The 26,633-nt window shown below is 43.0% G+C and overlaps 1 long non-coding RNA gene across 1 annotated transcript; it reads right to left on the bottom strand.

Annotated features, from left to right (window-relative positions):
• Positions 1-1,047: 1,047 nt before the first annotated feature.
• LOC146190482 (uncharacterized) lies at positions 1,048-26,412 on the bottom strand. Its single transcript, XR_014706314.1, has 3 exons — positions 26,110-26,412; positions 25,884-25,988; positions 1,048-1,800 (listed from the first exon to the last, which is right to left on the bottom strand). It is a non-coding gene; the product is annotated as an uncharacterized LOC146190482 (long non-coding RNA).
• Positions 26,413-26,633: the final 221 nt, after the last annotated feature.

The following is a 26,633-nucleotide window of genomic DNA, read 5'->3' as shown; positions in this document are numbered from 1 at the left end:
CTTCTGCAATCCCTGTGTTTTTATCCAGCCGATGTACAGCCGAGGTCGAAAGTATCTGGACAACCTACATATACCAAAATGTGTCGCATTGCGTTCAGCCGCCCCGTGGATACGGACACCTAATGTCGAGACTGGGACTGTATCGCCAAGTGGCTGCGTGCGGATGCACTTCGGCGTAGTTACAAAATCAGATGGTGAGGAAATGTTCAATAGAAATTTACTTATACATGTGTCTGTTGTTTATTAAGGGATGATTTGTAATCCCGTTATAACCGGTGTCGGGAGCCACTTGTGAACTATTACTCATCGAAGGGTACATTTATTCATGGGCCTCTGTAGAGCGGAAAAGCTGCATTGAAGCCCGCCAAAAACAAACATCGCAAGATAAGTTTCAGCTAGCGAACACTTTGCGTGAATTAAATTTTGTTCCACAGTCTACTTACATATTGCTCTTCTCAAAAAACAGTATTAATCTTCTACCCAGTAAAAAAAAAAAAAATAGGGAGAAGCATGGCTTAAGCAAGCCAATATTTTTACTCGTATTCTTGTAACGAGGAGGTTTTTTTTTTATTTTGTAGAATTTTTCGAGTGTACTGCTGCCGCGAGACCAGACTGCAAGACAAAATTAAGCAAATTAATCTGTTACTACAAAAGCTACCTGCGCTGCTTAGTGTTCATAGTTCATAAATTCTGCACACAAACTGTGATTGGAGCAGCAGAGTCTCTTATCTTTTTGTAATCATGTTGTCACTGCTTATTCAAGAACATGAATTCGGGGTCACTCATCTTCGAACCAAATAATAAAATAACTTGACTGATAAATCAATTTTACGTACTTTGGTCACGGAGGCTATGATATCAAGAAGCTTATTGTACACATCTAGACATCTGAAATAAAGAACGTAGAACAGGTAACAGGTTTTATGGTGTACTTATCCTATACGTTTGCGATCCACTAAGCTAATGGAATTTGTTGCGCGATGTGCTGTCCCAGACGAGGAGGAGGATAGCGAGAGCGTAGCGAGAGCGTAGAAGTGCCATATCCGAAGAGGTATAGACACCCTAGCTGTAATCATTTATTTTCTTATACAGCAAAGAAGCAATTATTCTTCAGATTTGTCACTCGTCCCGCAAACCTTTCAATTGTTTACTCTGTCTGGCAATTGGATGATGGGAGAACGCCTTCAGGAGCATGAGTGCCACTAATGTCATGTAGCCGAAAGTGGTCGGAAATATCTGTATTTTGTGATGCATTTGAAAACTCGAGAAAATGTTGAGTGATATTGCTTTTGCTAGCAGCTGATCACAATTGAATTAAATATTAACACCCGTTCCTCACTCGAAACAAAAAACCTACAGCGCAAAAGTCCGGTAAATATTTTGTAGTTCTTTCAAACTTCGGCGTTTTCTGTACTTCCCGAGCCCTTATAGAGTGCACTTTGTTGTTTGCAGTTCTGTGCTACTTCTGTGCAGTAACTATAGAAAATGCTGTCTTGCTACAAAAATATTTTTACCACATCAGGTTCGCGGCGACAAACCATACAGAAATTCTGCTGTCAAAGAGAAAATTCCCTGTGGCTGTTTTCGAGTAGGGTTTATGTCTACAAAACAGTCCTTGAAATCTTAAGAAGAAAAAATCAGCGCATCAAATGAAAACAAGGCGCTGACTAAGAGCTACATAGAGCTACATATTTAGAGGCCCTTCTGTAAATACTCCGTGTCGTTATTCCATCTTCTTCATGAGGCCCTTCTGTTAATGTTCCATGCCGTTATTTCATCTTCATGGGCTTTTTTTGGCGTCTGAAAGCACAGAACCAGATGAGCAAAGTTAAAATTTTCGCAAGAGCCTCTCGTGCTTTGGAACTGCGCACTCATGTTGCCCGTGCCAAAGAAACCTCGAAGCTAGGTCTATAGGGTTTGGGAGAAAGGCCTATCTTTTGAGATTGTCACAGTTTTCTTAAATGTTGCAGTTGATCTACAGAGCAGAAGAAAACATTAAAACTATGCTTTTTTTTCTAGCCATGGAATGAATGAAGTGCCACATTAACGTATATTTGCAGCTAACGTTTGCTTCAACTTTAATAGAGAGGCAAGAGGCAAGAATGGCATTCTGATCACGTTTTTGTTGTGCACCCTGTGCAGAAAAATCAGCGCGCTTTTTCGCTTAGTTCGCTTTGGTGCGCCGCACGTGACACCCAAAAGAAAACACAGATTTTTAGGAGAGCTAGGCATTCCCTTTTTATATTTTGAGCTCTGCGGATTGATTTGACTCCTGAAGATACTCATTCATTATTTTTTTATTCTGTGCTGGTCTAACACGATCCCGTTTTACAATATTGTTTTGCATTTTTTTCTCATTTTGCCATGCTTTTTGTAATATGACTACTAGGTACCTTAACTTTTCATGCTTTCTAATATTTTTGTGCTATGTTTATTTAGGTTCTCTCTTTTTTGTGTCGCGAGAACTTTGATTGCTCTTCAGACATAGCTGTTTGCGTATTCTGCGGTGTTCTTTACTATTTCTGCTGCCTTTTGAGTTTTCATAACATGTTATCAGTTATCTTTGTGTTCCCCCGTTATATATTACCCTCTTCAAATGGAGTGGTAAGGTATTTGAATGAAAATAAATAAATATATAGTTGCAGGTCCTTGGGGTGCCAATGCATACCAGGTAATTGCTGGCAGGGGTTGCTACGCACTAATCAGAACAGCCTAAACATTAAACGAGGCTCACTGCAGCAGCAGGAATTGTGGACGTGTTCTCGCTTGCCTTGTTATCGCCTACGTCTTCCGTCGCAGCAGCCCTGGGCAGTCAGTGGTCGCGCGGTACTGTTGATGAATTGGCCGGATGTACATACATACACGTTTTGTTCGCGAGGTCATTGTGCGAGGCGCAAGCTACGAGATAGGTGGGCAGCCAAAGTGAGCCCACTGCATAAAACACCAAAAAGTTGCATACAAATCTGCCGTCTAATTTACTTGACATCAACAGAGCGTAGATTATGAGAAGCATAACCTATAAACATGCCACACAATCCTTGCATACATATAAGATAATAAAAGCATCAACATCGCTTCAGACACGGCTACACCACAAGTACGCTGTTGGTTCTAACGGTCATGATGAAACCATTTATCAATGGTAAACAAATAGATGCTCTGTTCATGCACTTTTCAGTGGCTTTCAGCATCTTACAAAACCTACCCCACAAATTGAGCATGGAAGTGAAAAAGTTCCGAATAATTAACAGGTCTAGAAGATGCATTGAAGGCAGAAAAATGTCTTCTTTTAAGTGACCACCAGAATACCATTAAGAACGAATGTCAGCGCACTCTCAAGTTTCGCAAAGATTGGAGCTCTTTTGTTCATTTTTTGTTTATAAATAATGTGCTGCATGGTATATTCCCGTTACAGTGAGTATGTATGCTGATGGCTGTTCATTGTATTCTGCAATGGAAAACCCCACTGGTAAGGACTTACTGAACTAGGAATTCTAAGTTGTTGCCTGGTGTCTAGCATCGCAAATGGCAAACATTTTCGAGAACACGTCTGTCCATCACACAGAACTGCATAAAGTTTCCATAACTACTTATATTTTAACTCTTTCCGAAGTAACTCGCTGCAAGTATCTCACTCGTTGGACAAATATTGATTCACTTGGACTAAGCACCTTGAATATATAGCAGCTAAGGCCAATCGCAAGCAGTTTTTTCTAGGGGAGCTTTACAATTCTACTTCTGATGTCTGCATATTCGCAGATAAAGCTTTAATTATTCTTAAGCTATAATACGCATGCATTAAGTGCGACCACTTTATTAAAGCTAGCATGCAAGATAGAAATAGTGCAAAAAAAGTAACTCTCTCTACTTTTATTAGTTTCGGACGTATGTCACCGACAGACATCTTACCAAAAGTGTACGTGCCGCTATTAAAGCTATGAAATCGGGTACTATGTCTTGAATTTCTGCTTTAAGTTATGATTGATCATTATGACAGAGACCTCAAGAAAATATGTATGTTTCCGGGTACGCTCCTAAGAAAGGCAATATGCCTACAATAACTGAGTTTCCTACTCGTAATAACCTGATTTATTATTGCCTTTCCATGAACAATAATAATACATTTTTTTAACTAGTGGCCAAGTGTTCAAATCCTTCCTAAAAGGGTTTAGGTTCAAACTGGTTCTCGTCTAAGCCCAGCAAAAACTTCGAGCTCCGTTGATCTGACATTTTTAGGTTTCTTGACAGTGCTACAGTATTCTTAGCACATACACCAAATACCACCTGCTTTAATCCCCACAGTGAATTGCAACATTGATAAATAATTATGTAAACAAATAAACATCCTTTGGTAACACAGGCTACGAGAGGTGCGTATCGGAAGGGTCAAGTATCGCTTCTCTAACGTGCAGTCACAGTGCGCAGTACCCGAGCGCCTTGCTTTCCGCATACTTCGAAACCCCGCCGCTACGGCTTCCAGACACTTTCTTTTGTGTTAGGCATCAGCATTCGAATTCTGTAACGGCTGAGTGACTGTGGCCTGGTATTTGCGTAAGGGACTGGGGACTAAACACTGTGCATTCAAATTTAAATACTGCGGATTTGCATTCGATCCTCGCTTGACTAAGAACAGGTAATGAAATTTTGAAGAAAGCAGCCGCCAAGCTTTCGATGACTTTTTCTGAATAGTTTAACAGACATGAACTGCAACTACAGAAACATGTTTAGATTGGGCTTCGTATTTTCCAGTCTTAAAGCAGTAAAATAAAAAACGGCTTCTATGAGATGCTGCACACTTCTAAATTAACGCTTATTTTACACTGTGTTACCAAATTTTATTCCTCAAAAAGACGCTGACAACTACGTTACAGTACTTGGGGAATAGTAGGCCATCCGTAAGTCATTTTTGTCTTAAATGGCAGACACGTTTGAATAGTGTTAACTAAGCGCAAAGCAATGCACACGCTCTAGAAAGCCTTGCACGAGGCAGCACGAGAAAGACAATTTGCACTGCTTCATAGTGTTAGCTTGAAACGAAAGCCAGATGATCCACGATAATCAGGTGCTTTTAAATTCATCTGGCGAAGGGCAAGATGAAAAATTGGCTTAAATTTATTGAAAATATTTGAACATTAGATTTCAGGTGGGGAATAACTGCTGGCTTTTTGCTTTTCCCATAATGTTGATATAAGAGTGGTCTGCCATCCAAAATTTTATTATAGCATCTTTATAGCTTTAACATGCGAAGCTGCAATCGTCATTTGAAAAACCACTGCTGCTAACATAATTCTCAGGGGTGGTTACTAATGAAAAATTAGTGGTTTGATTATTAAAGCTACAGTTTGAAGGCACGCAATACAGGTGCCTAAATTTATTGTCAGATCGGTATGAAATCTGAATGCTTGTATTAGACACAATTTAAAGTAAAATTTATTGCCACAGCTTTGGCGAAAATATGAAATGGTTATAAAAGGGCAACTACAAGAAGGCGGCAGAGATGCAGGAGAAACTTATTGTAAGCAAAATGTTATGCTTGCATTCCTATCATTGTTCATTTTACTTATAGCTACACAAACAATAATTGAATATTGTTTTAGTTTTGTTACAGTTTGATATAATCGGCATCAATGATGTATTGTATTTTCATTTTATTGAATTTATATTGCTTGAGCAGAAAATGATATCAAGCTTCTTTTCATAAAAAATAGCGTACGTCACCTTTTTTTTTTAATCTATTGGTCATTGATTAAAAAAATATGTATCACCAAGGATCCATTGCCAGCAATTATTACTTTTAGTTTTGTATTTAAAGAGCATTCGCATAAGACGGTGGAAGCTACTACAACGGGCCTTGTTTAAGAGCGAAATTATAAAATCGTGCATGCTCATCTGAAACGAAAATGTCTACTTGTACTATATTAAGAAAAATATTCTGGTCAAAATTTTTCTGCAAAGGAATGAGAGGGATTTTAATCAGAACCGCTATTTCCTGTTCAAAATATTTCCAACTTCTTTCACGCATATGTAAGCAACAATCACACTGTGGGTTTTGAATTGGTGCAGTGAAGCTTTTTTCAATGAATAGAATCTTGACTTCGCGAGATACATATGAGCGCAGATTTCTTTTAGTGCTTGGAATACAATAAAGTGGTGACAGGAGGAGTTTCATGCGACATTGTTAGGTTGGTCTGAAACCGTTACGAATTGAAGCAGCATAGAATATATAGTGCATTATATGTTTATGTATATTTATGTTTAGCTAAAGGCCCACTGGGGCATTATATGGAAATGGGGGGGGGGGGGGGGGGGGATGCAAGCCAGTACACAATTATTTATGAAAAAACAAAAACAAGAACAATGTTTATGGCGAAGTTGTGCTCTGTACCAACACTTTCAGAGACATCATATAACAGTTTTTTTTATGGATACACACAATGCCCTCGCGTTGACACGCATACAAAACAAAGAAAGCAACGGTGGCGAATGAGTCGGCAGAGCGGTCTAAAATATTCACAGTGTGATGATTCCTTGTAAGTTAGTACTACTGGCTGAAATAAAGATGATCCTGTTATCATGGCGGTTCTGGGTGGTATTTCATTATTTCTTTATTTGATGAGGCTAATTGGCAATGTTTGTGCTTTTCTTTCATGGTAAAAATGGAGCTATCGTTTAGGACAAGATCAATGCAATGTGACATATGAGATGGTTGTAAATTATGTGACAGGGCGAATGGTGTGTTACTGTCCTACAGTGTATGAAAAAACGATAAACGGATGAATTTTATGCGCATTAAGAGTGATGGAATGTTGAGCGTTTCCTTCAGAGATGAAACGCTTTGATATCTTGAATAGGATGACAAGGTGGATCGAGCACATTTAATTTGGACGGTTTCAAGAATGCTGATTAGGGTGATATGGTAAGAATAGTTCCTTTTAGCTTCTAGAATTTAATGTGGAGTTCACACTGTTGAGAAACTGACAGCGGAATCATTACTGCAAACTAAATTTAAAAAGGAAACTCATTTTACGTGCGTGCATATATCCCATGCGAAGCTGAGAAACTCAGGCCACTAGTATATCATAAAAGACACCAGCCGCTTTCCATGCGGTGCCCGCGTCAGCCACCGTAATCGATAAGTGATAGGTTCTGCAGGGTTGTTCGGCTCTCGCTCAGCAAAGTAATCAAATTTGCTTCGAGGCAATGAGCAGATGAGGAGGATCATCCGAGCTCGTTATACGTATTGAAATGTCAGCTGGTCATGTTCAGAATGCTTTTTTATGACCATGGTGGGGCGTCCAGCGTGGTAGTTGGGCTCTGGGAACTCGGTCGCATAGTGCATTACGGACTTCGGTAAATGAGCGGGCGCCTTTACGACGTCACTCTTTGAAGGACCTAAATTTCATTGGCATGCTCTCCATAATCACATTAACTACTTTGGTGTGCGCGTCAGAAGACTGACTTCGTGCGGACCTCTGACTTCGTGCTGACATAGTTAATCAATATTACTACTTTGGTGTGCGCGTCAGAAGACTGACTTCGTGCTGACCTCTGACTTCGTGCTGACATAGTTAATCAATATTAACTATGAGACCATCAGGGAATCTCTACATTCTTTCGAATGCACAAGGTGCTGCGCGAGGCTCCCTTTTGACTGCTGCTGACTGAAAATGGACATGATTTCAATATTCCTGGCTTTCGTAGGCGTTCGTACAAGAAGGAAAGCAATAAAAGTATTCGCAGGTGAGCACTTTCAAAAAGAGGAATATATGTGGGAGTGGCGCAATTAGCATATTGTCAGTATTTAAAAGATTGCATGTTAATTGAATGGCGACAGATTACAGCGATAATTTCATTCTCCTACACAGCTATATCGGCGAGGTAACATTCGTCAGACCTCTCACTTCGATGGCTGTCAAAAAATTTCGAGAATATATTATCCCTCTCTCATAATGGTGTCATCGCGTTAATTTATTGCGACAAAAGATGTGGTGTGTCACCATTCGTGAATCCCTTGAGACATTGAAAGTGTGCTGATCAGAGTACCTAGACAGTCACGAAGAAAAATGGAACTTACGCGCGCCAACTATCACATTACCATCAATGTCTGTGCTGCGCCGAATTGTGTCTTCTTCCGTAAAAAATGCATGGACATGAAAGCCAACAACTAAAAATATCGTTTGCTAGATACAAAACATGTTGAAGCTTCTAACCAACCGGTCATTATATGATATCTCTGGCCCTACGCTTATTTGCGTACGCTCTTTGGTGCTCTACACAGCTTGCAAATAGAGTGCGAGAAAGGTAGCTTAGGGATGGAAACCGTAAATACAGGAATAGGACATTGTTTTACATGACATACATCCATTATGCAAATGATTGTGTCGCCCATTAGTTTTATTTGTTTGTTCACACTTCATACCTGGCCCAATTGTGTTCGAGATAACTAATGGATGTGGCGCAGAAACGATTTCATTATGGGCCTAAAAAGCGTGATTGTTCTGTGGTTCCATGCCACTGACAACAAAAGTATCTTATTATATCCTATGTTTGGCTTCCCCGACTATTCGGTCAGTGTATGGCGTATGAATCATTTGAAATTCGAGCCTCGGGAAAGCAGATTGTGTCAACAGTCGACCAATTCGCAGGTCTTTGAGACTCAAAGAAGCTTAGCTATTTTGTAGGAATTATTTGTAAGTCGCCACGATTATATAATATCCTACCAAGGCACATGTCGTCCATAAGATTCTAATTTACTCTTGTGTCTTGCTCACATGCACAACAAGAGCACATTTATCGCCAGGCGAAATCCCGAGAATCATTTTAGTCATGCCGTAGAGGCTCACATAATGTATTAAATTATAAAAGCTTCACAAGCTGCCAACTAAGGCATGTTCTTTGACATGAGAAGGTGAAGCTGGATTTGAACCCTCCGGGACCCTTGTATCTTCAGACAGACCTGCTATTCCCAGTACTCTTCAATTTTATCATTTTCGCTTGGTACCATTCGGAATGACGGCTACTAATATGGTATACTTTAAACCACTGGCACTACAATGAACTGCACGTCTTTCTTTTGTTAAGCTTTTAGTTTTGCCAGCACACTCAACATTTTCGCCCGTTTCCTTCGACCTCCTAATCCTGAATGCATTGAGGCGCTAGAGGGAATGCGCATTTTAACGCTTATACTCTGGTGTTTTCTTGACCTTAAGAAAATATGCTGTCTACGCCATTGATGTTAAGAGAAGGTTTCATTTGGTTTCATTTATGACGTTCAACGTCTCAAAGTGACTTAGGTTATGAGAGTAGTGAGTATTCTTGACTGCTGTACAGGGCTATGACGTAAAAGTAGCATGATCTAATGCTGGAATTTCAAGCAACCCGGAACGCTTGGGTGAAACATGGAGTCCTTCATGTAATAATAGTGACAAATGTATGATATAAATAAAAATATAGAGTCGTATGCCATAAACAACTTCTTTTGACAGATAAATAATTTCTTTTACAAAAACATTTACACTTCATGCGCGGTTTTGAACGCAAGCTCTCGTGTAGCGAGCCAGGAATGCTACCAGCTACGCCATGCAGAAGACGCTTGTACTGGTTGGAAACAAGCAGGATTTATACGTATGTATTCTGGTCTTACGCGTTAACTGGGATCTTAAGATTGTACACTAGGGAGTGCGTGCGTTATTAGAAACGCAACATTTGAGAAAGTAATGGATGATCAGGCGAATAGTAACGTGCCTGTTTTCTTCTCTATCTTACCGTTCAAAGCAGCTCAGTAACACCGATGCGCCCGGGCAAACTGAAACTACTGCTAATTGATGCACACTGCTTCTTAAACGAATGGAGCAGAGGAGCAGTATAAATTGACCTGCTTGACACTCTGGACACATGCAAAGACCCTTGTGAAGGAGAGCTGTCTTTTTCCCTTAAAGCTTGTTTCCACTTCTTTCTAATATGTATACACTGACACGTGTGTTAGGTGTAGAAGAAGAAAGAACATATGCGGAAGCAGTAGAGGACGTTGAAGGGTAGGCCCTTGATTCGGTCGTTGAGCCGCTACAGTAGCTATCTGCACTCATGCGCATCTACATTCTGTGTTTTTGGGCACCAAATGTTGCACATCTGGTGGAGCCATGCTGGGTACGCTTCCCGACCTGCCTACATATACGAAATCAACATGGATCTCATACCAGGCTATCAGCGCCCAAGCCACCGCCTCCGCGGTGAGTCACCTACATTTGGGTCTTTTGCCACCCTACCAAGGACGTCGCATCGTCGACCATTGATCCGCCAGATATGGCCCCAGATAACCTGCCCCAGGCGATCATCGTGTACCGCTCGCCGCGAACACCGCCATCGTTTCACGGTGACGTGTGCGAAGATGCGGATGATTGGCTGGATAACTTCAAGATGGTCACCCGCTACAAAAGATAGCGAGAGGCGTAAGCTCCTCAACTTTTATTTCGCGCTCGAGGAATCTGCTGGGACTTGGTTCGATAAACACGAGAACAACCTGTCCACCAGGTAACCATTTCGCCGCAATCTCCTAGCCCCCTTCTCCAGCGCCGACCACGGCAAAGCTGAAACTGCTTTGCACTGTAAACAGCGGACGAACGAAAGTGTCCGCATGCATGTGAAGCACATGACTCGTCTTTCCAAGCGTGCCGACCCCTTCATGGCGGAGAATAAGAAGCATTGTCCCTTCATGCGCGGTATAAAGTAAGAGCTGTTCGCGGGCCTAGTGCGCAGTCCATCCCGTACTATTGCGGAATTTCTCACCGACGCGACCGACAAGTAGACGATTCTCGGGATACAGACGAGATGTAATTACTCTTCAGCTAGATAATTTGCCGATTATACTAAGTAGCGATGCGTCCGTGTTACGTGATTTGACTTGGTCTGTCGTCAGGGAGAACATACAAGGCTTTTAGCTCTCTTCCAGACTGCATTCTTTAATATCGCTTTCTGCAGTCGTCCGGGACGAGGTGTGCCTGGCAGCGAAGCAGCAGAAAGTCTCTGAGGCATGCACATATGTATACATATGATACACATGAAGGTGTGCGCCAGCTTGACGCAAACCTACATATGTATATGTCCTTTGTCGGGCACCAGCACCAGGCTACATCGAGAACGCCACGATTCAAGCAGTGCGGCCGGCTAGTGTTGCTCATGGGCTTACTCCGCCAGCCTATTAGCGACCATAGAAGTGTGAGGTGCGGTGTGTATCGAACCCGTCGGCCTCTCTGCTACCACTGTGGTGAGGAGGGTCATCTTTGCAGTATTTGGCCATTCGTCGAGTAGGGATGGGCGGTTTCACGCCCGACAACCTTTGCCCAAGGAACGGTGAACGACACTTGAGATCGAAGTTCATCTGTTGGCCCGTGAGAACCTTGTGACATACGACAGCAATGATTGTCGGTCATCGTCTCCTCAGCTTTACCGTCCCCCAAGCCCTCGTCGAGACGCTTGCTATCCTGAGAGGCGTTCTCCAAGTCTATGCCGGGAAAAATAATTAAGCAGGCCCCGGAGGCAAGGCTGCTGACGTCGGGAAAACTCAAAATCCTGCACCAGGGATACGCCAATACGATGAATTTTTGCAGGGGCAGGATAGTGGTTGCATCCGACGTGCTACTTCTGGTTTGTGTGTGACAAGTGCTGGAACTGATGCGATTGCGTTACTTGATACTGGTGGAGAATATTTTGTGATGAGCCAAGCCCTCGCGTAGGATCTGAGAAAACTCTTGATTCCACGGTTGGGACCTAGCATTCGGAGGGCTGATGATCAGCTGATTATCCTGGCCGGAAGGTGCACAGCCCGAATTGATTCCCGCTATTTCGCACACGTTGGAGCATTTGTAGTCTTGTGTGAGTGTTTGAGAGATTTGATCTTGGTTCTCGATCTTCTGCAGGCTAACGGTGCTGTATCGACCTATACGAAGCGCGGGTCACGTTCTCGGCGAATCAGGCCGTTGCGCACAGTAACACAGAAGAACCCGGAATTAACGCTCTGCGTACTGTAGAATACGACGTCATGCTGCCACTACGGTCTAGTGTCCTGGTCCTATAGGGAGGAACGATTCGTTCCATCTCTACGAAGAAAATGTTGTGCCATGTTTTGTGCCATGTGTCTTGTGCGGGAGGAGTAGTCTATGACATACCTTTTAAATGTGGCAAGAACTATATACCTATAAGCCAAGCAGGTAAATGCATTACCCGTGCCTAAGACATCATAAATATTTTAATTGTGTTCCTTCATAAATTTGGTTCTATATTACAGTGACTATCATTTTTAACAATCCAAGTGTGTCTAATGTGTCGAATACAAAAGCATGCAATCTACGTTTTAATGAGGCGAAAGTTTTTCGGACATTAAGATCAATTGACCCAGGAATTGGTGAAGCCTATTACACTTGTATTCACGTGCAAAAGCACTCCTCCAACAAATATACATGATTGTAAAATTGCGTGCCTGGATTCCTGGCTAGCATCTGTTGTTCATAGCTTTGGGACTGGGGAGTGCATGCGCTTCTGGTTGTGTTTTGCGAGTATATTGACTATGTATTTTTTCCAAATAAAATTCAGTGTTAGCTGCACTTATACTTCCTTGTGGTTTGTGTCCCTTATCGCAGCACTGGTGCAGTTTTCGAAGGTGTATTAACTCGCTCTGCTTTTTGTCTATTTTACTATATGTCTACAAAGGTATTGGGGATATCCACCATTCGCTCTTGGCCGAGACAGAAGTAGCTATCGTATGCGGGCTTGTCCAAGTGAAAAACTGTTGTGTGAGCTTTTTCCTGAATTTTTCAACTAATATTCAGCACCTTGCCAATGAAACGCTGATCGCCTTCTTCCGCGACGTGCATGGGCTGCCGAATTTGCACCCCGTGGAGACGAATCTTCCCGACAACGCCGCACCATGAAACACCTTCAGAAGATTAAAATCTATCCGGGCTTGTAATCTGGTCAGAAGAACCTCCTGTCATTCCTGCTTTCCAATTTTGAAGATTGTTTCGCAACGAGCTCTAAGGTTGGATGTACTCCTGTAGCCAAGCATCGCGTCATTACCGACGCGGCCACGCCACCTGTTTTCCAGAGTCCATTCGGCGTTTCGCATAATAGCGGGAGGCCACAAGAACGCAAATCGAGAAAATGTTTGCAGACGTGTTATACAGCCGCCATTTTTTCCGTAGGTGTCGCCGGTGGTCGTGGTGAAAAAGAAAGACAGCCCTATGCGATTCTGTGTTGATTATAAAATACTGAATAATAACGTAATGAAAAGGACGTATATACGCTTCCTAGGATTGTTGATGGGCTTGACCAACTCCACAATGGCAGTTTCTTCTTTTTCTTAGATCTCAAAAGGGGATACGGCAAATAGAGTTGAATGAGCGAGACCGCGCGAAACAGCGTTCGTTACACCCAGCAGTCTGTACGAAATTAAGGTTCTCCCGCTCGGGCTTTGCTCCGTTTTGGTCAGGTTCCAACACATGATGGGCGCCATTTTATCTGGTCTCAAGTGGCAGTCTTGTCTTGTGTACCTTGATGACGTAGTCATCTGCACGTCTAACTTCGACCAACACTTGGAGCGATTGGGCATTGTACTTAAAGTTCTCCAATATGCGCAGTTAACCATCAAGCAAGAGAAATGTAACTTCAACTTTGATCAGCTCTATTTATTAGGACATGTTGTTAGCACACAAGATGCTGTTCCAGATCCTGACAAGACCACTGCAGTCTCCAATTTTACGAGATCAACCGACAAGGAGGCCCTTCGACGCTTTCTGAGCCTCTGCCCATATTACCGACACTTCAAGATTTCTCTCGCATAACTGAGTCTTTCACAGGCTTGACTCGAGATGACACATCTTTTATGTGTTGTAGCGCCGAAGACAAAGCTTTCAAAGAGCTCCGTCTCTGCCTTCAATGTCCACCAACACTAGCCCATTTTTACAAGAATAAAGAAGCTGACGTCTACACTCATGCCAGTGACGTCGGCCTCGGGCGATCCCTCATACAGTAGGAGGATTGTGCAGAACGAGTCACGCCTGCGCTAGCCTCACGCTTTCTCGATCGGAAAGAAACTATTCGATGATGGGAAAAAAATAACTCGCCGTCAGCTGGACCTCAGTAAGTTCTGACCACACACCTTCGGACGACCGTCTCGTGTTGTCAGCGACTGCCAACCGTTATGCTGGCTGTCAAACATTAAAGACCCTTAAGGCTGGTTGGCAAGTTGTAGCCACCGGTTTGCAAAAGTACGACGTGACGGTCGTCTACAAGTCGGGCCGGCAGCACCAAGATGCGGAGACTATCACGAGCGCCCGTGGAATCGGCTCCACAAGCGCATTCCGTGTGGCGCAGCTTCAACGTACCAACTGAGTTGGTGCCACTCATTGAGTACCTGGAGGGTTTTAATAATAGTGTTCCATTTCTGTTTCACCTGTTGTCCAGTCATACATTATACGTGGTAGATTTCTCTACCAGCGCAACTTTCACCGCGAAAAGGAATGCTTGCCACGATGAACTGTCCGCCGGCCACCGGATGGTCAGTAGAGCTGTGCCAAAGATTCGGCTGAACTATTATTGACTCAGATTGCAACCGTCAGTGCATAATTACGTTATAGCGTGCCGAAATTCCCAGTGGCGGTAGCCTTCTCCTTTGAAACCAGTTTTCTCTCTGCAAACCATAGTGCCACTAAAGCCCCTTTTCAAAAAAATGGCATGGACAGACTTGGCCTTTTTCTAAAGTCGTCCCCTGGAAAACAGTGGGTTGTGGTCGCGACGGATTTAGTAACAAGGTACGCTTAGACCGCGTCACTAACTTGCAAGCGGTACTGCTGCTGAAGTCCCTCAATTGTTTGTGCATAGCGTTGTCCTGCGTCATGGCGCTCCTGCAATTATCATTAACGACCAAGAAGCCGCATTCAAAACCCGGTTCACTCAGGGGGTGCTAATTCTTGCGCACACCAGCCGTAGACGTACAACGGCCTACCATCCTCAGACAAATGGCTTGGTCGAACTCCTCATCAGGACCTTTTTCGACATGCTTTCCATGCATGTTGATGTCGAGCATAAAACATGTGATCAGATTCTTCCATACGCAGCATTCGCTAGTCTTAGGTCGCCAGGTTACCACTATGCTGGACGCTCTGCTACCCATTTATCCTGACAGTGAGAGTGTACTTGACCTCAACGCCGCCATTGTTTTTCAACGCGCGGAAGAAGCGCGGCAACTAGCCAGACAACGAATGCGGCGTCAGCAGCAGATCGACGATACAACCTAGAACGCCACTTCGTTAACTACTCACCAGGCAACTATATGTGGGCCTGGACGCCCGTTCGTAACTGTGAGCTGTCGGAAAAGTTGCTATGCTGCAATTTTGGTCCTCACCTTGTCTGCCACCTCAGTGATGTAACTGAAAGGGGGTTTTTGCGAGAGGTACTGGGATCGATACCCAGCACCTCCACCAAGTGAAAGGGGGTTTTTACTGTGCTTTAACAGGGATAATAGCCCTGTCGAAGTTTCACGGCGAACCACACAAGAACACAGCCAGTCTCAGTCTTCACAAGCGAGCACGAGCAGCGCAGCGGCACTTCGTCGTCCTTATCCTCGTCTTCGTGATATTCTCACCTACTTAATCCTCGTCTTCGTATATCCTCGTGTAGTTCACTACATAACTTATGAATTTACGACAGCCCCACCAGCCCGCTCATCACAGAGCGCCAAGCGCAACGACGTTCTGCACGTTGCAACCCTACTGCGAGCAGCCTGTTGATTCAATCTGTTACCTGATGTTATACTCATATTCTAATATTTGTGCACTCTTTCTACGCGCTGTTACACCCGGCGGAAACTCCGCGTCGGGGCGCTGCCTTTCAGAGGAGCGGATAAATATTTCATAACATTAGCGCCAAATTCATTGGCAAGTATAGTTAGTGCAGCTGCTTGCAAATGTTTTCTTTTCATTCGTCCAACATTGGCAGACAGAATCTAAAGTAAATAAAATCAGCTTGAGATTTTAAGCACTTGAGGAGTCCATTGACCCCAAAATTGACTTCTAGTTGAAATATCTAAAGCAATAGCTACTTCTACAATTAAAAATGAGCTGCGGTGCATCGAAGAAAAACATAATTTATGGATATTACTTTTTATCATTAGAATGAACATTGGTGCCGTTATAACAGAATTTCAAAATATTTCGTGCAGAGCCCAGGCTGCCGGATTTTGCTGCCGTAATATGCAAACGATATAGGCCACCGTATATAGAAAGTAGAAATATAGAACTGTTTCTCTCACCTAGCAGAGTGAAATCAAAATTCAAAATATCTTTCTACTTTAAGGTACGGCAGAATAGGAGGTTAGGGGCGTCACTCAGCAGGTAACTTCAAGTCATTAGAGTTCAAAAAGCATAAATACTCGCTTTTATTTTCACAGATGTCACTAGTTTTTCCATATTTGATAATACGTTCTAAAGTAAAATGTAAATATGTTCTTAAAATAATTATTACCATTACCGCAAACGTTTCAGCCAATTTGAATAAGCTGTCATTGGGTGTTCTATGAGGCGGTGTTTTAGGCACCTAGAAAAAATATGACTCTCCTTGAATAAATTCTTGTTCAGCAGATCGTTGCATGGCTCAAGTTCGTCACTTCGTTGAACTGCCTTTTGTAGGCTGGTTAGTAATTAGTTGCTGCTCAACGTATTTCAGAACAAGGAAGCTTGCATCAGTTTCAAGGTACGAACCTGATAGCGTTTTGTTCTGACGACCAGGCGCGCTGACGAGCACATACCTACAAAATGGGCATAACCACAAGGCCCTCTAAAGCTTACAGAAACGTGGAATAGTGAACCCCGACTGGGGTTGTTGTGAATAATTCCAACTCGATATGTGCACATTTCAAATCCAGGGACATATATCAATCGAGGGCCATGTGCATAAATGACGAGACGCACAAAATACTCTCGCCGCCTCCAAGTTGCGTGCTGTTCTCATTGATCTGAATTTCATCAATGCCCTGTGTGTTTGGCTGCACAATTGTCTCTTTCCCAATTCACTGCTATTTTCAAAGCATCAACCGCATGTTGGGTTCTCAGGAAAAGCTTCCCATTGCCAATAGTTCTGCGAAAAGCTTGTATCGATTTTCATACACCATGAAGGACGGTTTGTTTGTTGTAGCTCGGTTTAGTTGGGTTCTGTTTGCAATGGTGGACGTCCGAAAGTGACTCGAGATAAGGAAGGCGCTGTAGCAGAGGCTTCTAGGAATTTCGACCGCCTGAGGTTTTTAACATGCATGATTACTGTATACGAAGGCGCCTTTGCTTCTTTCTTTCATAGAAAAGCGGCCAATCGAAACCATCTCCTTGAAATTAGCCGTCGAGTGTCCTAACCACTAGATAACCGCGGTGGGTCGGGAAAAAAAGTGCTGCATGCAGCACTTTTCCATTACAAAGTCGCACGATTTCTCCCTTTAATTATATTTAACTGGTTGTCTGTTCAGAGTAAACAATGGTCGGAATATCCGAATGAAAAAATAACGTGTTTTTCTTGTCTTTTTCCAGAAGATTTATGTTTAAATTCGTTTTTTTTTTTTTGCGGATAGAGCAGATAAGGAAAAGCGTGGAAGTGGTGTCATGCCTTCACCTGCTTCTGGTTTTATTAAAAAAGAAGCAATGAACATAAGCCTAAAAACGAGCAGAATTTTAACATACATGTTGATTACCATACAGTGCACGTATTTACAGTTGACCCCCGTTATATCGGAATGGAAGGGGCCCTGGAGTTTTTACTTAAAGCCATTGACAGGTTATAAGGGGGCAGTACCTGCGGAGCAACTGGACTGGTATTTCAGTTCCTTTGTTCTACGCTGCCTGAGTACATGCGCGAAGCATCCATCAAACGATCACATAGACGTGCACCAATCGAATAGTTGGGCTCGTGTTTCCGTGCCTTCCATAGGGAGAATGCCAATATAAAGCTGAGGAAACATGCCTAGGAAAATAGTATAGCAGAGAATTCACCTTAACATATTAAGGTTCTTGAATACATTTTAAGTACACTGAACGCGGCTGTCGTTACAAATTTCGCTTTGTCTGGCCTTGTAGCACAGCTCCTGAGCATAAAAGACGAACAACTACGCATGAAATCAGTCATGTGAAGAATTCTAATGCCAGGCTCTATGTTGTGACCACATTCAGGCAACAAAAATTGTTCTACGGTTTAGTTTCTTTCGCTTAACCCTGGAAATGAACGAGGTCGAGACACCGTCAAACATTCCAAGACCTGTCAGGGAGTATTCACTATTCGACTGTGCAAACAAAAAAGTACTACAATTTCGCATGGGACCAGAGAAGAGCAGAGCACGCTGCAGGGTTGCTACCGGTGAAATAGGTGGAAGTTGTAACTAGAAATAAGCGAATCAAGACATCGGTTATGCTCAAATTGGAGAAGTGTCTGCTTAGCTAGAATAAGGACGCCCTTTGCTAGCGAATATATTTGTGACTATTCAAATACCACACTGTTTATTGACGCGTTTTAGCCGGTGGCGAAGGTAGAGCTGAGTTAGATCAACAGCTGCACCTGCCGGCACGAGAATCTTTCTAGTGTCGACATCCTTTTCCTCTGCTGGTCGTATGACGTCGTCTTCAGGACTGTTAGAATATATTCATGTTGAGAGATAGTCCGGCAGTGCTGCTTACTTCATGGGCTTTGATCTTTTTTTTTTTTTTGCCAAAGAGAATGGAAATAATCCTACAACACCGAAGAAACGAAATTGACAGTAATTTGATGTTAGGGAGTATGAACTGAATGATAACAGCAGCGTCGATATTACTTATCACAGGCGTTGTGTTGCACGTACCACTGACTTCATACGCGAGCGAAACTTGGAGGCCGCCATCGAGCGTTGCAATGAAGGGGCTAACGTGAATACGTAGATTAAAGACGAAAGAAGGGGTCAGTCTTTGGGCAATCATTTATTGACGTGTATTGTTTCTTGGCCCCCATGAAAACATATGATCTATTCTCTTCATAGGAGACAGCTATTGCACCACATTATCAATCTATCTAAAAATGGGGGCTTAAAAAGCCAGCAGAAAAAGAAGGGGTCGCGAACCCACTTCTTGCATTAGACGTAATGTCTTCAGCAACAATTGTAAAATTAAAAGAAATTTCATGTCGACGAAATGCTGCACTGGCTATAGTTTTGTACTAACTTCTCAAAGCGTTTTAAGATAATTGTCGAACAGAAGCCACAATGGTCGGCGTCATAACCGTGAAGAAATGACTGCTCGTTCATATAATACCAAGCTTTCTGCAAATAAATTTCACCAGCTAGTTGTAACCGCTTTATTCGCGAGCAGTAAATATCGACAAAGATGCGCGGACACAACAGCTCGCCTTTTTCATTTTACACTGAATTGTCAACGTGTTCCTCTTTTCCGGTCCAGTATTATTGTAAAGAATCTGTCATAAGCCCACGGTAGCATTAGCATAATATTTACGGTTTCCTATTTGCAGTCTCTACTTCGAGTGGACGACAGACTGGCACAATATTGATTTCCTATAATCATGGTATAAATCGACCCTACGTGAAATCAGATTTCAATGCACGTTTCCTGAAACTTCTTTAAAAACAACCCCGGAGGAGCCAACGAGTGTGATAAAGTTGTTTGCACATGATTTCAGATTTTTTGTTTATTTTGTTTTGGCTTTGTTTTCTTTAAAGGGCAGCGCATTGAGTTCACCCAACGACAAAGGTTTCCCGCACTCTTCCTTTCTACGTCACGCTGTCTGCGGTTACAGATCTTGAAGGCTGCTTTGGCGATACTATCCAGACTTCGAAACTTGACGGCGGTAGATCATGCGTGTACCTTATCTCTAACCTGTCGAGAGAGCTGCTGACTTTCATATTCAGGCTGCGTCAGCACGAATGGAGACATAACATTTTTGCGTGAGGTCAGCTTAGAAGTTAAATTTTACTTCTCTCCAAAGGAGACATTTGCCTCGATAGACAGCGCGATGTCTTGAATGCACTTCTTTCCTTTTGCTGTGACCCCTTCAAGTTTAACGCAGATAACCTTCTGCACCTGTCATGGCTCCAGAAATTGTCAGCACCCAATCGATTTTTCGTCCACAGATGGGTTGTCTTAGGACCTAAATAAATAAACTATTGTACCTTTGGCATCGTGGGTGCAGTGCAGCGTGAATTCTGTGCCATTATCTCTGACAGTATATATAAATGTGTTGCTCAGCACAGTAGATTAGAAACTTTATATGCCGACCTGCTTTCATAGTCGAGTGGCTCTTGGTGAAAGGCAAGCATGTCACGGTAAAGCGCGCTAGTAAGTATTTTTGTCGAGTGACGTACGCCTCTACAGGTTAGAGAGTATGCATGAAATGAAACTTGATAACGCAAAAAAGTCGAAAAACAAAATTCTGTTATGATACATTGAATCGACCCAGTAGTACCAGAGAGTCTCAGAGCATACATATATGGTTGTTTGAAGCGATAACTTTAAAGTAAAATCATGCATTATCGTTTGAAATATTTAATGGATATTTGTCTCCAGGTTAGGTAAATGTTCGACTGAGAGCCTTATATTGTTCTGAGTCAGAATTAGTGAAGGACTAGACCATCTCTACCTGCATTTAATCTGCAATCGCCGCCTGCCAATATAGCTCTTCGTTCCCTGTCGTTGTTGTTGATCTCAAAATTGATGTCGGACGTACCAGTTCCGACTACTCGTCTTGCTCTACCTCGTTCCACTCGCAAACGCATGCGCGAATCTGCAGCAAGCTCCGCGCCCTTAGGTGAGACGTATCTCACATAGTTACTGAAGCTCGGAGCTGAAAGATCAAAGCTGTAACGCGAAGTTTTATACGTGCAGCTTGATACTAAATTTAAGTAGCTTCCAGAGTTTTATTTCCTTGCACACTGGCCTTTCCTTCTTCCTAAGCTTTTAAAACAGCGACCGCCACTTTTCTCCTGTTCTAGATTTGTCGTTCTGTTTTCTAAGCAATTTTGCAGGCTGCACAAATGCTCGAAGCATTGCCCAACACTTCTCGCGTTTGTTTAATAACACCAGAGAGAAGCTCTTCGCTTTTCTCCTTCGTCTCTCTCGTATTGCCCGCAGTAGTAAGTGTGCCTGATAGAATAACGGTTGCAGCATCTTGCTCTAGCGTATCTTCTACAGAAGTTGCGCTATTGAGCACAGTAAGGGAGGCTGAGAATCTCTTTTGTTCGATCTCTATCCTGTCTTCTCACCGCTGCTGAATGCAGTTTAGCGTTCTGTTTTGAAAGCTTAGGTGGACGTTGAGTTGAATCATTCTCGCTCAGTAGCATAATCTCCTTTTAAGTGTCGCTCTAAACCCCATCGAATCCTCTGTTGGGTTTTGAGCGCGAATAACTGGCTCGATGCTTTCCTCCCTATGAGAGAATCACATCTGGGTACGCCCCTGTTTGCAATTCTTAACTTACAAAGTTAAGTAGAATTGTAGTATAGCGCTTCCTCGGGTAATTATATCATCGCTCTGGACCCACGTAACATCATCTCCCTGATCAGTAACTCTCCCTGATGTCTCAGTGCAGCGGGCTTCATCTCACGATGCTTTGGGAGTTAACTCAATTATCGGAAAGTCGGCTATCGGTGCGAATGCGGTGTAACTTATGACTTGCATCTCTTTACGCGCGATAGTAGACCCAGCAATTAAGTCGAGCAGTGATTCACTGAACAGCAGTTCAGGCTTTGGATGACTTCTTTGTAGCTTTTCTCGTAGGCTCTGGCCTTTCCAGAGAATAACTCCTGAAGGGAAGCGAGGTTTTCCTACCGTGAGCTGCATTTTTCTGTCATGTTGAGCTCGGCTGCTGTGGTAAATAGGCAGTCGTACACGTCTATCAACGTCGGCGAATCCTTGCTGAAGGCTTTGTGCTTAATCACGTTCTGGTTTCCTGAAGCACTGGACATTTTATTTGATAAGGATGCTTATATTTCAGAAGGATGCAGCTTCAGCCGGGAGCTGGACAGCTGCGTTCATAAAGCGGCGTTTTATAGGAGGAGTAGGTACCTGAAGAGTCTCAGTGTGGTGGCGGAAGCGCGTGTTACTGTGGCAATGTCCTCAAAGTTGTGAGAAAATACCGTGTTTTCTGCCAAAATGTCGTCACGAAGAAAGGCTTACACCTTCTGTTTGAGCGCGCGTAAGCCGCCGTTGCACATCTTCAGTCGCGGGGGATAACACTTGAAGGCAAGAACACTTCCTGAGCCGGATTCCATAACTTCACTCGTCCAATTGCGCAGCCGGCTCTGTAAAACGCATTGGACGATGCGTTTTCTTTTCTGACGGTTCATGGCGCCTCGGTGAAGACCTCTTCGTCTCCGGTGGGTTTCACTGGTGGAGCTCCTGCTATCTTCAAGGAGGATTCCATGGCGTTCTTTCTACTAGCGTCAGGAAGGATTGTGGGTGGAGCTCAATAACACCCTCTCCGGGGTTTCACTTCGGCCTTCCTTCTCTAACAGGGCTCGTTGGCGGCGCTTCTGGTAGCTTTCCCGAAGGATTCGATGGCACCCTTCCTACTAACCTCCAGGACGAATCGATGGCGGAGCTCTCAATAACGTATCTCTGCTGGATTTCTGTACTATAGATATAGAAGAAGACGCCAGGCCGCGTGTAACTGCATTTCATCCCCGATCGCTAGCTGTCCATTTTGTGCTCAGTTCCAAAGGTAAAAAAACAAGGAGGCCATGTTATGCTGTTTGAATTCTCAGCGCCAGCACACGTGGACTATCTGGCGGGGAAATGACTGAGCGAAAACACAGGAGACCCATTCATTCAATATATTAGTCGTTTTAGAATATTATAAATATAGAATATTAGATATATTAGTGGGTGTAACTAATTCGATGAACTTGTCACTGTATTTCGGCGTCACGCAGCATCCAGAATCGTACATTTACCACGCCTAGCTGTTTTTATAGGTTGAACTTCTGCTCAACGCCATTGTTGAAACGCCTTCCATGGTCTCCCCGAGAGCATGTGCCTTACCTGTGACAAAGGTCCTTATTGTTGGACGCAGAAAAAAAAAAAAAAAAAAAAAAACATTTCACAGCCGATCGCAATCTGCACTGGCAACTACTTGCTCTCGGCCATTACCAGCCACTACTAAACGTGACATAGGCAGCAGCCAGACACTACCCCTGCGGAGCAAGATACCACATCAAGAATGGCGCATTTATTTCGCCTGCTCTTTCAGGGTAGTGACGCTTGCTACCAATTACTGTTTCTTCGCGCGGTGTCATGTCCCGGGGTTTTTTTGTGTGTGTGATACGCCCGCTCTATAGCAGAGGTTATGGCAGAGTCCAAGCGCAGTCCTGACACCGTTTTACCATTGGCACACAGCTTCGTAACATCGAGTCAAGATGCAAAGAAGCATAAACAGGCTAGGGCGATCGAATTCGCTTTTCTGTGGTGTTGCGGACGAGTCGTCCGATCGCTCGTAAGCCACCAAAAGCAAAATTTTTGAGCTCGCTCCTATAAAGGTGGCTAAACCTGGGAGCAACACAAATTCAACGAGAGCACCATTTAAGGCAGTTTCACGCTAGGACATGTCGGCCAATCATCGTTAAATTTACATTTATTAAGGATAAGCAACTCATTTTCGAAATTTGGAAGCACTTTAAGGAGACTGACTATGTCGTGCATAGTCGTTCATTAATATAAGTAATATACCCAGCCTTCTTCATAAACGCATCAAACTGTGTTCATATCTTGATAATAACAACGGTGACGTACGGCTTCTAAGAGATGATTGAGTCCTAACGTTTCTATTGAAGTTCTCCGAGAATGCAACATATGTTTCAAATTCACCGTACATATATATAAGGGGAGATGGATCATTTACTGCGGGTAAAAATATTTTGTATTTTTTTATCCATATAAACTGCGCATTAGAAATGATATCGAGAGCAATTATATCCCGCTTGGATAAGACTGTCATGGGCGTCTGCTACACACCCCCAGAAAGTCCTACGTTTGTACGAGAACTCTACGGCAATAGCATTCATCCTCATCCTCATAATCATCATCATCATCATCAGCCTGACTATACCCACTGCAGGGCGAAGTCCTCTCCCATATTTTTCCACTTAACCCGGTTCTGTGCTAGCTGCATCCACTTGACCCCCGCGAACTTCTTAACCGCGTCCACCCACCTAACTTTCTGCCGCCCCCTGCTACGCTTTCCTTCCCTTGGAATCCAGTTTGTTACCCTAAGCGACCATCGGTTATCTTCTCTTCGCACTACATGTCCTGCCCATGCCCATTTCTTCTTCTTAATTTCCACTACAATGTTGGTAACTTGAGTTATTTCTCTGACCCACTCTGCACGCTTCCTATCTCTTAATGTTACTCCTAGCATTTTTCGTTCCATAGCATTACCTTTAGAAAAAAGTGTACTAATTCTGGGAGGTCCGTGTTTGGATATTTTATTTACCCTTACATTGACTGGTGTAACTTATGTTGTAATGTCTATGCCTCCAGGGAGTTCCTGCGACTAACGCTCGAGTTTTCGTTCCCTGAATTGATGTAGAATCCTACACAGGAAACTAATATTTCAGACCTCTTTTTAACATCCGCACACAGGGTCAGCGACATATTTTGTGATGAAGAGTTCGCTGTTCATAAACTCTAACTAATCCCTTAAACCTCCTTGTTTTCACGCCACGTTCAACATAAGCCAATCATAAATTATAATAAGTCTGTTTTCAACGCTATCGATCGTAGCCTCGAGCGGTTGTCTAAACAGAATCGTTGTGATTTTTTTCTTCCGGTGCGATACCAAAAAATTGTCTTTGTAAAAAGAAAAAAATACCAGATAGCGTGCGTGCGATTACATTCCTCTATTATCTTTACGTGCTAACAAATCTAGATAAACGGCGTTTTCAGATCCGCGAAGCAACTTTGCACGAATTGTTCAAAAACAACATAACCTATCATACTGCCATTATATCCGAAAGACCAAACGAATTCCTATCGCTAGAACTTCAATCTCTTTGACTTCAAACTCTTCAAGAACATCAATCCCACCGCACATGTCTGATATTTCTTTGTCAGGTCCAAATGAATGTACAGATGTTCAAGAGAGCTCTAAAGCACAGTTCAATAATTTTGACATTTGTTTTCTCTAGCGAATACTATTTCAATCCAACTAATCCACAAGAACTTAATTAGACAGTCATAAATGCGATAGATAATGAAACAGAAGGCATTGCATTTCTAATAAGGAATGTCAAACTGGGTACATCTTGTGGATTAGATGGAAGAAACGCCAAAATTATCAAGCACGCTCTAAAAGCCTAAGTATCATCTGCCATAATTTCAAAGAGCCATTATCAACTGGCCAAATGTTATATGATTGGGAAACTGATAAAATATTCATTTTGTATAAATCTGGCGACAAACATTCTTTAAGTTATTGCAGCTCCGAATCGGTAACAAATAATTCCATTGAAATGAGCAGAATCTACATTTGCACGTAACATCGCCTACCACCTAGAGATAAACGTTTTCTAAAGCGATAACGTTAAGGCCCCCATGCCGCAGGAAAGTCAGTATCAGCGTATGATTGTAACGAGAAAATTAGAAGAAAATAAATGAACAATAAAGGCTTTGCGGAAACCCGCAGAGTCGTATGCAGTTCCTTCGCAGTGCGCGAGGAGCACGCCGCCACTCCGTCACAAAACCGCATTGCTTCTCTATGAATAAAAGTAGGCCTATTGTATGCATTGGCCTATAACTGTCAGCCAATGGTGCTTCATTATAAATAAACTAATTACGGAAGTAATAGTTAAGCGAGTAGCAAAGGACATTTTCGTTTTGCTTACCTGCGTTGCGGCGCTCACTGGAAAATTCCTCCGATCGCATGGCGATGCCGCAACAGATGGCGCGAGCCACCGCCTGATTCAATCCGGCAAACATCCATCCATCGTCTTGAAAGCGTTAAGGTTTAAGGAGAGCGAAAAAAAAAAAAGAGACTATAAGCGAGAAGAAATAACCAAACGAAGGTTATCTGATTAGTGATTAAAATCAAGGAAGGAGTGCAAATTTCACCTTGCAATAAATACCGAAAATAAAGGTCTGGTCTGACGTGAGAAGTGTGTCGTTGTGAGGTTCAAAAGCATGAGAGCGGAAAGCGAACGGAGCCCCATAACGCTATCGCGCTCCTCAAGGTGAAGCTTAGGAATTCTTCAATATTTTGTTTTCCTAACCAACACGGTTCAGAAAACGACTCTCCTGTGACCCGCAGTTAAAGGAATTTACTACCGACCTATTCGAACATGTGCTAGAAATACCAGAGTCGCTGCATGTTAACTGATTATTTCCGAACACTTCAAGGCGTCGTCCACACTCATCGTATAGCTTAAGTACCATAACCTGATTTAAAATCTCTGACGTTATTGGATTCGAAACTTTATTATTTTGTAAGTAGTTCACGGTTTTCAATAACGTTTCACCGCTCCTTAGGGGCGCCAAATGTGCCCTCTTTTAGAGAAATGGTCTAGGTACATTATAATTTTTAATATACATTACCAATATGTCACCTGAATTTAGATAATCAGTTTGACGGTTCGCCG

Source organism: Amblyomma maculatum, chromosome 4, assembly GCF_055883805.1.
Source record: "Amblyomma maculatum isolate TAMU_Amacu chromosome 4, ASM5588380v1, whole genome shotgun sequence".
NCBI classification, from domain to species: Eukaryota; Metazoa; Arthropoda; class Arachnida; order Ixodida; family Ixodidae; genus Amblyomma; species Amblyomma maculatum.
The sequence above is the reverse complement of the archived record's forward strand: the minus strand, read 5'-3'. Positions and strand labels throughout refer to the sequence as shown.